At 36.6% G+C, this 11622-nt stretch overlaps 1 non-coding gene across 1 annotated transcript; it reads left to right on the top strand.

Moving 5' to 3' along the window:
• Positions 1 to 6658: 6658 nt before the first annotated feature.
• Positions 6659 to 6765, top strand: LOC122107817. The gene has a single exon (XR_006147424.1). It is a non-coding gene; the product is annotated as a U6 spliceosomal RNA (small nuclear RNA).
• The last annotated feature ends 4857 nt before the right edge of the window (positions 6766 to 11622 follow it).

The following is an 11622-nucleotide window of genomic DNA, read 5'->3' as shown; positions in this document are numbered from 1 at the left end:
ATCAGCTATTCATCTGACAGGGGGTTAGCATTTAGAATATACAATAAACTCAGGAAATTACATATGATAAGAACAAATAATCCAATTAAGAAATGGGCAGTGAAAGGGGCAGACAATTTTTAAAAAGAAGCACAATGGCTATAAATGCATGAAAAGATAATGCACCACGTTTAACCATTAGGGGAAATGCAATGTCAACAAATACATTGTGGTTTTGTTTCACCCCGGTCAGAATAGATATCAATACAAAAATACACAATAAATGTTGTTGATAGGAATTTAAACTAGTGCAAACCATGATGGAAATCAGTATGTAGTTACTTCAATACAGCCCCATATCCATGTTGTGGCACTATTCATTATAGCCCAGTCATAGAATTGTCTAAATTTCCTTCCTTAAAAAATTGGTATATAAAAAGAAATGTAGCATAGGAAATGTACTCATTACCTTACTCATGTAGCTGTAACCTCTCTGAACGGTATTTATACAATAAAACACACACACACACACACGTATAAAAGAAAGAAAAAGAGAAATGTGGCATATATAAAGAAAATATGGTATATACACCCAATAGTATATTATTTATCCATACAGAAGAAAGAAATCATGTTATTTGAAGGGAAATTGGGTAGGATTGGAGATTTATTAAACATTCTGTGAGTCTAGTTTGAACAAAAAACAAATGTTAAATGCTTTATCTCATATGGAAAATGTAGATTTTTTTTTAAAATATGAAAATAGAAGAGGAACTATCAGTAAGAGGAAGTGAGCCAGCAGGAGGGACTTAGGGAGCAAGAGAGAATAATGATAGAGAGTAATATCATCAAAGTACATTATACACAAGTTTGAAATGTCTTATTGGAACCCAATATTATGAATATTAATATACACAGGTAAATGCTTTTTATACTTATTTGCTTATGCCATATGATGACACCTGTCAAGAGTCTCAGTCATTCAGATATCCTACTTATTATGGTACCTATATTGTCTAAAGGCTTGAGGGCTTAGCTGGGTCTTCTCCTTGTTGAACTTTAAGTTGGTATTTTAGGAATCAAATTGCTTACTTATTGTTTTTCCATCTCTTATAGTTTATGAAAAAGCTATTTAAAACTTTTAGTGTCCAAAAATATTTATTAAGCTCTTATAATCCACTAGGAACAGAAAGAATAGATTTTTGCTCACTCTTAAAAAAAACATATAATCAGAGAAGAAAGGATTTTATCTCACAACTCTGCTTTTGTAATAACATTTTATCTGTGCAGAAGCAGTGAGCTGATTTAATCCCACAGGCAAATTCTCTCAGATTCATTAAAAAAAAATAATGAACAGAATGGTTGTACTATTTTTAGCACATAAATATCTTGTAAAATAACTTCTGTTGTGATGCAGGATAAAATAATCACATATAGTTTCCGTGTCATGTTCATTTAATAATTTCAGCTATTTTTGCTTGGGTGCTGCCTCTCCCATAGAAAATACCACATCATGTGGTTAGGATTGTGCCACACCATAAGAAGTAGACATCAAGACATTCCCTGAGAAGACAAAATATTGAGAACTGTTCCCAAGGCATTCTCCATTCTTGTCTGATACTTATGCTGGAAATCTCCCCCAAACACCTGTGTGTTAAAGGCCTGATTGTCAGTCTGATGTTACTGAGTGACTGAAGAACATTTAAGAGGTACAGCCTCTTAAAAGAAGGAGGTTAGATGATCTGGGCATGTCTTTCAATGAGATAATGAGATGTTTGACTTTTTCTGTCTATTTTTGCTTCCTGACCAACATGAGGTAACAAAGCTTTTCTGCCACGATAAACTGTGTGCTCTAGGAGCAAAGCCTCAGGGCCAAGTGACCATAGATAGCAAACTCCAAAACCATGAGCCCAAGTAAACATTTCTTCCTTTTAAGACAATTATCTCTGGGATTTTGCTATAATAATAGAAAGCTAGCATATCTGGTAACTCTATTCTTATCAAATCTCATTTTTCCCTGTAATATGGGAAAAGAAACTGTGATCAGTTAAATAGTAAGCAGAAGGTTAAGGAGATGAAGTTAAAAGAAGTCGAAAAGTCTTAATATCTGAGTAAGTAATAGTTGGAGTGAGAACTAGAAGTCAGAGAACAGGCTTGGCCATGCACTGTTTCAGTCTTCTCTCCTTTTTCACCCCTCAAACCTCCTAGCTATACAATCAATCTGCATTTGTTCACTTATTTTTCAATCACACATTCATTCCAAAAATTGTTCCTTAACATTTGTTTCATTCTATATACTATGCTTGGCTCTAAGGATCCATCAACGATAAATGAAGATAAAGATCTGGCCTTGTGAAGTTTATTATTAAAAGGCATGTTCTTATTATAATAATACAAATATTATGATAATGATAAGATGCACTGACTCACTTGCAAAAAGAGGTCTAGTTCCCACTTTTAGGTCGAAGACTAGGACTTGAACTTGGTACCTGCTTCTATTGCTCATTGGCTGGGACTCTACCAACTGAGCCACACCTCCAACCTCTCACTTATTTTCCATGTCATTGTCTTTTTCCCTCTTTCTGCCTAGGTTCATGAAAATTGGGAGGAGAGACATTAGGACCAGAAGAAATTATTTCCAAATTCCTTAATTTGAGGAATAGAGAAGTTCCTATTTTATTTAATGTTAGGAATTTATTTTTTATTTTATATTTATATATTTGATTACATTATTACACAAATTATGTAGCATTTTTGAGTTCATCATGTACTTTCATTTCCAGTACCACATTTGACTCAAAAGAACATTATAAGGCAAAGGATGTATTTTATGAAGGAAAAAGATGAAGACTTCTAGGGGCTAACTTGCTTAGGTCATTAATGGTAAGGCTGGAGCATGGACTCCACCATCTGATTTAGATATTAGCAAAGGAGTGTAGGGGCACAGTAAAGGGGGTACATTGATGAAGACCCTAACTGGATGCAGAAAAATGCAATTCCCTGTGAAGCTTCCCAGTTCATTTTCTGGTCCTTAGGTGGTCTCTTTTAGAGTTTGAAAGAGCAAATGACAAGTGTGACAGAAGAACCAGGCAGGTGAAAGGTGCAGTGTTTGAGCTGAAGTTGTTCCTAAAGTTCTGGCCATTTTTCATACTTAAATCATTGAATTTCTACACCAAACTCTTGAGGTCCACCAAAGAATGTTTTGTGTGTTTTCAAGCACCCTGGGGCAGAAGTCCTCCTTGAACTATATGTCTAACCAATATAATAGCATGATGCTTTTGACATGCCAAATCTGGAATATTTGGGTGCAAAGAGACAGGGAAATAAAGGTTTCACTAGAGACTAGATATGAGCCCCACATGGGTAACTGCTATGACACCTCACAGTTCAGTTCTGTTGCCCACATCTGCCAAGTAGAGAGGAGATCACAGGCATTCACAAATATAAGGCACTTTGCTCTACTGGCTCAGTTTCACTTGAGCCTGTCCCCAGGGAGTCTGATAGAAACACAAAAGAACATGGTCTTCTGCTAACACAGAAAGAAGAGAAGTGTGTATTAATGAAAACCGCTATTATTGTTAGTTAGTTGGTCTTAGTATCTTTCATGTAACTGTTATACTTTAGTATTGAGGTTAACAGTCTACAAACCATTCATCTTTCTATCTACTATATAGAGATTTTCATCAAATATAGTAACTTACAGAGTCTTACAATGAAAGAACCTGTTCTTGCCCTTTTTTTGAACTTGCACATTAGTAACTATGTCTACAAGAAACCTATGTCTAAAGAAACCTTTTAACTTTAGGACTAGACAGAGGTGATAATGTGCTGTAGTAGGAAACACTGCTTTTTGTAGATCCTTCCACTAAGAGTATGAAGTGGCTACCTAAAATGAGTGAGCTTCCTTTAGTAAATGGACAAATATTTCTGGCCTCTGCCAACTGTATGGGTGATGGCATTATTAGTAGTGATTATGTCTCCCCAGCTTAATTTTTTGTGGAAGGCCTAGCCCCAGTGTGGCTATATTTGGAGATGGGATCTCTATCAAATGAGGTCATTAAGTGTGGAGTCCTGATCCAACAAGATCCTCATCCTCATAAAAGATATCAGAGTGCTCTTTCATTTTCTCTATATCCACCAAAGTTCTAAAAAGGAGTCAATTTAAAGGACAGAAAAAGAGCCTTCACCAGGAACCTAATTTCCTGAGACCTTGATTGTGAATTTCCAGCCTCTAAAACTCAGAGAAAATGAATTTCTTTTGTTGTTATATTTGGTTATAGAAGTAGAAATGTGATATGGGAGAAATGCCAGAGGGTCAAGATTAGTAGCTAGGAATAGTTTCCATCAAGTACAAACTTTTTAACAAAGAGAAACACAAATCTCTGTCTTGGTAGATTTAGGATTAACAGTTTGAATATTTAGCATTTTTATTTATGCTTCATATTTTCCTTTTAATATTTTCCTGCCAAGAAAGTACTTAGAATTATTCTAGGCTGTACTATCTCAAATGTTATCACATAATAACATCTTGTTTAAAATTCAGAATCTGATTTATTAATCTAACGCAGGTCCTGAAATGCTATGTAGCTAAGTGCCAACACTGCTGGTCCAGAAACACAGAGCAGCTCTTGAATAGTGAGGCACAGAGCAAGTTGCTGAGGGAAGGGAAGATGCTTGACACCATTAGCTTTTGTTACTTAATCAGTCAATGGGCAGACACTGTTCAACGCCTCTTTCTATTGGCCATTTCCCCATCTCATGACTCAAAAGTATAGCTGTTTATTTTGTGCAATGTTTGTCAAGCCAACCATCAAGCCCTATCAACCTGCTTCCTGAACATTGCTCACAGGTGTCTACACTAAACAATGGACTGGTCGTGCTGCTACTTTCTTCTTTGCTCTCTATTCCATCCTCTTCGCTTCTGCTAGAGTTATAATCTAGAAACTGGATTCTCATAGTCTTCAATGTGAAACATAAATCTCTTATCTACACAGTATACCTTCCCCTCCACCTAATGGTTGTTGCTCACACATATACACATATACTTGCCATACATAAAGCTTCTGGCTCCCAGAAGGGACCATGTCTCCTTGCCTTGCTTTTCTAGAAGGACAGTCTAAAAAGATCTTTCTAGACTCTTCTAGAGAAATCCAGAGGAATCTTTCTAGAGACCTCTAGGGGGATGTTTCTAGAGGTTTCTTCTGCGCCATTCCTTCTGTGTAGAGCATTTTCTTTAATACAAATGTATTAACTGAAATACAAATACATTAACTGAAAGCACTTTCTTTAATGCAAATGTATCAACTGAAATACGGTAGATTTAAGGGAGAACTCAGTGCAATTCCTTGGAAAGGCAAAGTCAAAGTCCAACAAAATACACAGGAAATAGGTACTTGAAAGGGGTTGGGTCAAGGGGTGAGGGGTAGAGGAATGAAGAGGGGGAGAATACAGTCAAGAATCAAATGTATATCCTATAAAACTAAGAAAAATGAGGGAAAGGGTGGGTTGGGAGGGGTGGATGGGAAGGTTGAAAGGGGTGACATTGGTCCAGATATATTGTATTGATAAACTGCTTTGTTAAATAGCAATTCCTTTGTACAACTACTTAAAGATAATACAATTTTAAAAAGTGAAATATAGATGAATGCTACTTTTAAAAAAAACCTCTTCTTACATGTCATCTGCATGATGAGGCATTTCTGAATTACTTTCTTCTTAGGTACTGTCTTCTATTCTCTCCTGTATGTCCACACCAAGCCTGGAACATATGTTCCTCAAAGTCAAACTATTATAATATACCAGATTCATTTCACAGTACTCGCTAGCCCAGTAAACCGTGGTTTCCTTGAGGCAGATAATGTGTCTCACTCACTTTTCCCCTGCTAATGTACAAGACCTTGTTATGTAAAAACTGTTCATAACTTTTTGCTGCATAAATCATTGGGCAATAATGCAGCAGTAGAAATATGTAGTTATACCTTTTATACCTAAGAACTAATCCCTATAAGAAAACCAGTGTTCCTACCAAGATTTCTCTTCAAGGCACTTTGTGTGACTTCCAGTATGGAGAAGATTCCTTGTGGTGGAAAAAGTAGAGTATAAAGAAAGGTTGAAGAAGACCAGGAAGCATGCCCTAGTCTTTGCACGAATATTTGCATCTTACTTGGAAATGTCAGTAAGGGCAATTTCAAAGATGTCATATCAACATTCTCCTTCTTGGTGTTTAATTCTGAAAGACAGAGAAAGGATAAGTGAAATGGAGAGATTAAAAATTAACCATTTTTCTTTTGCTAACCATGATATTTTATATTTGAAATATTTGTGTAGAAAGTGGGCAGCATGTCACAGGACTTTCCTGTGACAAATGAATTTGTTGTTCTCTAGGGGAATGTGATGGATTTCGAGTAGGTTCGGGCTCCTTCAGAACCCAAATCATCTTATATCAGTTGGATATCAACTTCCATCATCCTGGACTCTGTAGTCTACACTGCAGTTGGGTTACACAATCACAGGCTCTGCAATTAATTCCTAGTGGAAGGACCTTCATACTGAAGAACTTGTGCTAAATGAGAAGAGTTGTTTGATTATCTTGGCCTGTCCAGGGGGTGGGAATGACCTTACTTGCCCCCAGCTTTCAAAATCTAAATACGAAACAAATTTTTTAAAAGACAGCCCTCAAGTGCTCGCTTCGGCAGCACATATACTAAAATTGGAATGATACAGAGAAGATTAGCATGGCCCCTATGCAAGGATGACACGCAAATTCGTGAAGTGTTCCCTATTTTTGTGGTATATATACACAATGGAATTCTATGCCTCCATCAGAAAGAATGACATTGCCCCATTTGTTAGGAAATGGAAAGACTTGGAAAAAATTGTATTAAGTGAAGTAAGCCAGGCCCAAAGAAACATAGGTCCCATGGTTTCCCTTATTTGCAATAACTAGTATATGTCTGAGACAAGCAGAAAAGGCCAGGTAAGTTGATGTTAAGTGAAATGAACCCCAAGATAAGTATTCAATGTTTTTTCTTTCTTGTGATTGTTTCTCACATATTTATAAGATGATTTCTTTGTTGCTTTGTATGTCCCTCCTCCACAGTAAAAACCCTGCTTTCATTGTATTTGAGGTTGGTATAATTTGTGGAGGGGAAGGGAAAAAAACAAATCATTTAAATAGGGATACAGGTGCACCCATTGCAACAATGAGATGTACAAGTTGTTACATCAAAAATCAAACTTTACAACTTTGGCAGGGGAGGGGGCAGGGGATGGGAAATGGGAAGGGATGGGAAGGGGAAACAAAGGAGAAGGCAACAATACTTGATAAGAATTGTATTCATTATCTTGTCCAAGTAATTGTAACCCCTCTGCACGTATTTTCACAATAAAAAAAAAAGAAAATAGACATAAAAAGACAGCCCTCAAGTACCTGTTTTGTTTTTTAGTGCTGCTTAATTAGTTTACTTCTTTTTCTTTTCTTTTATTGGTCTGAGAGTGGGGCTTGAACTTGCTGATACTGGCACTCTACTACTTGAGCCATGACTCCAACTCTAGATTATTTTTAAAAAATTAAGTTATTAAGGAATGGAAGATAACTTCCAGCTGCTGTATGAAATCTCTTCTTTTACTGAATGAATAAACAGAGTTAGAGAAAGAAAGGATTGAACAGGTGATTTTACTTGGTGATAGAGTTGGGTCTAGCATCCACTTTACTGAGTTTGGATTTACTGGATTGCTGAGCCAGCTCATGATGATAAGAGGCAGTTAGGATTGGAGGCCTGGAGCTTGAGTCTATATCATTCTAACATGTCCTCTGTGCCTCAGAAGCTGTCAGATGCATATTACTTGAATATGAATTGTACTTTAAAAAAAACCCAGTAAGATGTTATCTCTTGAATCAAGTTTGAGACCTATCAATTTCTGCTTCTTCCTAATAAGACATTGAACCCAGGATTTTCAACTAGAAAAGTGGTACAGTAGTCACCTCACAGAGTTATGTTGAAAAACAAAGTAATTATGAATAAGGAAGCACTTTATAGACACTGAGACACCATACAGGCATTAACAGGTTGCTGATATTCTGTGTGTAGAATGTGACATAATTTTAAGTTGCTTACAGAATTAATGAACACTGATTTTAAAATTGATTAAAAGTATTTGAACCTAGAAATTAGGTACAATGTGGGATTTTCTCTAAACTATAAATTTTTCTTTAGCATTTCTCTTTATTTGCAACTGGCTATGTCCCAGCTCACTTCTTAGACAGTGTAGAGAATATCAAATTTGTCTTGATAATTAGCTGGTATGTGTGTCACTGGATCTTGAAATTTCTAAATGATATTTATTCCTTTTGGGACAAATTATGTCAGGGGGAAAATCCATGAGACCATCCTACGTTCTCAGGTTTACCTGAGAATTTGACAACTCAGTATAAGTCCTTAAGCACCAACTATAATAATGATTGTACTTGCATAGACTCTAATAACATATTAGGCTACCTGGGATGCTACCTTTGTTTACTTGTGGCACTTGTGTATATGTATATATGATCCCAATAAGAATCATACATACATGCTGAATGTATATATGGAATTTATACATATATACTGGTATAAATGCGCTTACTTGTAGGTCAAAGAAGAGACTCTCTGGACTGGAACAGGGTAACTTGGTCCTGAGAGGCAGTACCAGGTTTGGAGCTTGAGCCTCAGAGCTGTTCTTTGCTTCAGACTTGAACCTTGGCAGTTGTGGCCCTTCCTATTTCATCCTCACATCCACTTTATTAGTATGGACATATTGTAATGAAAAGGATACAGATAGGAATAACAATGGACAAATAATATTTGATTGAAATCATAAAACATGATTCAAAGCCAATCACAGAAAAGAGAAAGGCTTTGTCAATTGACCACAGCACAGTAACGGATCAAAACTGTTTCACAGGCTAGAAATGACATTTGGCTTTGGAAATGAGCTAATTAAGCTTTGATATGCACCAGAAAACTCAAGACATCTAAGCCCTGTGATGTATTATTGCATCAAGTCTACAGTGGAGGGTAGATCACACTCAATTGTCCCTGTCATGACTAGAATGGCTATGTGTGAGAGCAGAGAATTGACAAAGATGAATGACAAAGAGAAATGACAAAGAGAAATGACAAAGATGAAGAGCTAAAACAAAGCAGTCTAAACACATCACAAATGACTTCCAGTGACGTTAAATTGTTTCTCAAGTATATAATGAAGAATGAGGGTATTCTGTTCCATTCTCTTAGAATCTAGGAGCCCACAGCTAGGAAGAAAATTTATTTCTCAAGAGCAGGACAAAGACTTTGAAGCACTCAGAAGCAACATATTCATAAACATTCTAAAATAGATGGTTGCTTTATAGCACAGAAATTACTTGGCAGCAATTTCTATTTTTATTTAGCCTTTCATCCTGACTGCCACTGTTCATTTGAGCAAGGAGGATAACAGAGTGAGCGGACAGAGGGAAAAGTAAAGGATACGGAAAGAACCCTGGTCTAAGTGTTTAGTGGCATTCACACATAACTAATGCATATTTCCACAGAAGCCCTCAAGGCCTATTTCATCTATTTAGTAACTGCTTTAAAAAATGTTGTCTGGACACAATATGGATGCTGATCTGAGGTCCCCTAGGTATGCATGGTGTTGTGTTTTCCTTGGAGAGTAGCCAGAGCTGAGGTCATGGGAGATTATGGAGAGGACAGGGGGAAATGAAGAGCTGAGCATCTGTCACTCTACATTGAAGGCGCCCAGGTAGAAGGCTACCTGAACTCTTGGCTTGTCTGCTTGCTACTGGTAGAGGCCTAGTAAAGCAGATATATGGAAAGGTGGATGAGCAGATGGATGTCCTTCAGTAGGAAAACTGATGAAGTTAGGTTCTTCTTTTTTTTTTTTTTCTTTTTTCTTTTTGGGTCCAGTCGTGGGGCCTGAACTCTGGGCCTGGGTGCTGTCCCTCAGCTCTTCAGCTCAAGGCTAGCACTCTACCACTTGAGCCACAGTGCCACTTCTGGCTTTTTTCTTTTTGCTTATGTGATGCTGAGGAATCGAACCCAGGGCCTCATGCATGCAAGGCAAGCACTCTACCTCTGAGCCACCTTCCCAGCCCTTCTTTTTTTTTTTTTTTTTTTTTTTTGCTTTCTCCCTTCCCTTATTTTGTAGTGTAGTCTCTCAAATTGAAATTCTTTGATACTATCTACTGGTCAGCTAAAAAAAATGAAATGAGAGTAGTGATGTACAATTTGGCACATATTAAATGAAAAGATAAGGAAGGAAAGATGTTATCAAGTGGAAACATTGTTAAAAATTTTACACATAGTTTCTTTTCTTTTTATTCACTCAGCATAATGTTTTTGAGGTCCATACATGTGATTGCAAGCACTGAGAGTTTGCTCATTCTTAGCAGTGATGATTCAGTTCTTTTCTTTAAATTCGTGCATCTAATGGTGGACATTAGGGTTATTTTACTTTAGATTTATTCTGAATAAATTTGCTATGAATAAGTGTTTTTTTTACAGACTTATGTCTTAATTTCTGTGTCTTTAATCCTCTAAGCTCTCCAAAATTTCAAGTTTTTGTTGTTGACAATGTTGTTATTTTTATTTATTGTTGTGCAGTCCTGGGGCTTGAATTCAGGGCTTGGGTACTGCCCCTGAAGACTGTTTTACTCAGGACTAGCTTTCTACCACTTGAGCACAGCTTTACTTTCAGTAGTTTATTGGAGATAAGAGTATCATGAGCTTTTCTGCCAAAGCTGATCTTGAATCACAATCCTCAGATCTCAGCCTCCTGAGTAGCTAGGAGTATAGGCTTGAGTCACTGGTGCCTATTTCAATGTTGTTATTTTCTTATTTGAAAGAAAAAACAAACCCTTACTTCCTGGATTGTTTTGTTGCCTGTAGAAAATATTTAATGAAATGTCATGATGCTCTTCACTAAAGAAAGAATATAACATATAACATGTTTTCATGGAACACTACAGATAAATGTATGTGTCTATGTATGTATGTATGTGTGTGTATATGTGTATATGTGTGTGTGTATGTGTGCATAGATGCTTGGGAAATAGTTTTATTTCTACATCTCAAATTGCATCTTCTGAATCCTCTGAAGCATATACAACTTCTTACACATGGTCCATAAAAAGGTTAACTTCTCAAAGCTTCTTAATTTGAAGAATATTTCCATTCTATATCACTTGAGAAAATGTGATACCCAGATAAGAAGCACTCCATCTTTCCTTTAGCACTCAGATAATTCATTCGAAGGTAAATATGGAAAATCAGTGGGAAAGTGCTGCCAATCAAGAAGATACTTCTGTCAACCTAACAATTTAACATTCTATAATATGACATAAAATTTTGATTTTTGATAGTATTGTCACTAAGCCAATTACAGACATGTAATGGTCTAGCTGTGAGGCACCAATCACCACTACTTAGATATCTTATCTGCAGTATTACTCCTAGTAAGAAAAGAATGAAAAAATTTGTGAATTAAAAAGAGACCTTATCCAAGTGCTGGTGGCTCACACCTGTAATCCTAGCTACTCAAGAGGCTGAGATCTGAGGATCACAGTTCAAAGCCAAGTTGGACAGGAAAGTCTGTAGGACTCTTAAC

The sequence above is a fragment of the Dipodomys spectabilis genome, unplaced genomic scaffold (genome assembly GCF_019054845.1).
Source record: "Dipodomys spectabilis isolate Male_0828 unplaced genomic scaffold, ASM1905484v1 ptg000053l, whole genome shotgun sequence".
NCBI lineage: Eukaryota > Metazoa > Chordata > Mammalia > Rodentia > Heteromyidae > Dipodomys > Dipodomys spectabilis.
Note: the sequence above shows the minus strand (reverse complement) of the source record. Positions and strands in the feature narration are given on the sequence as shown.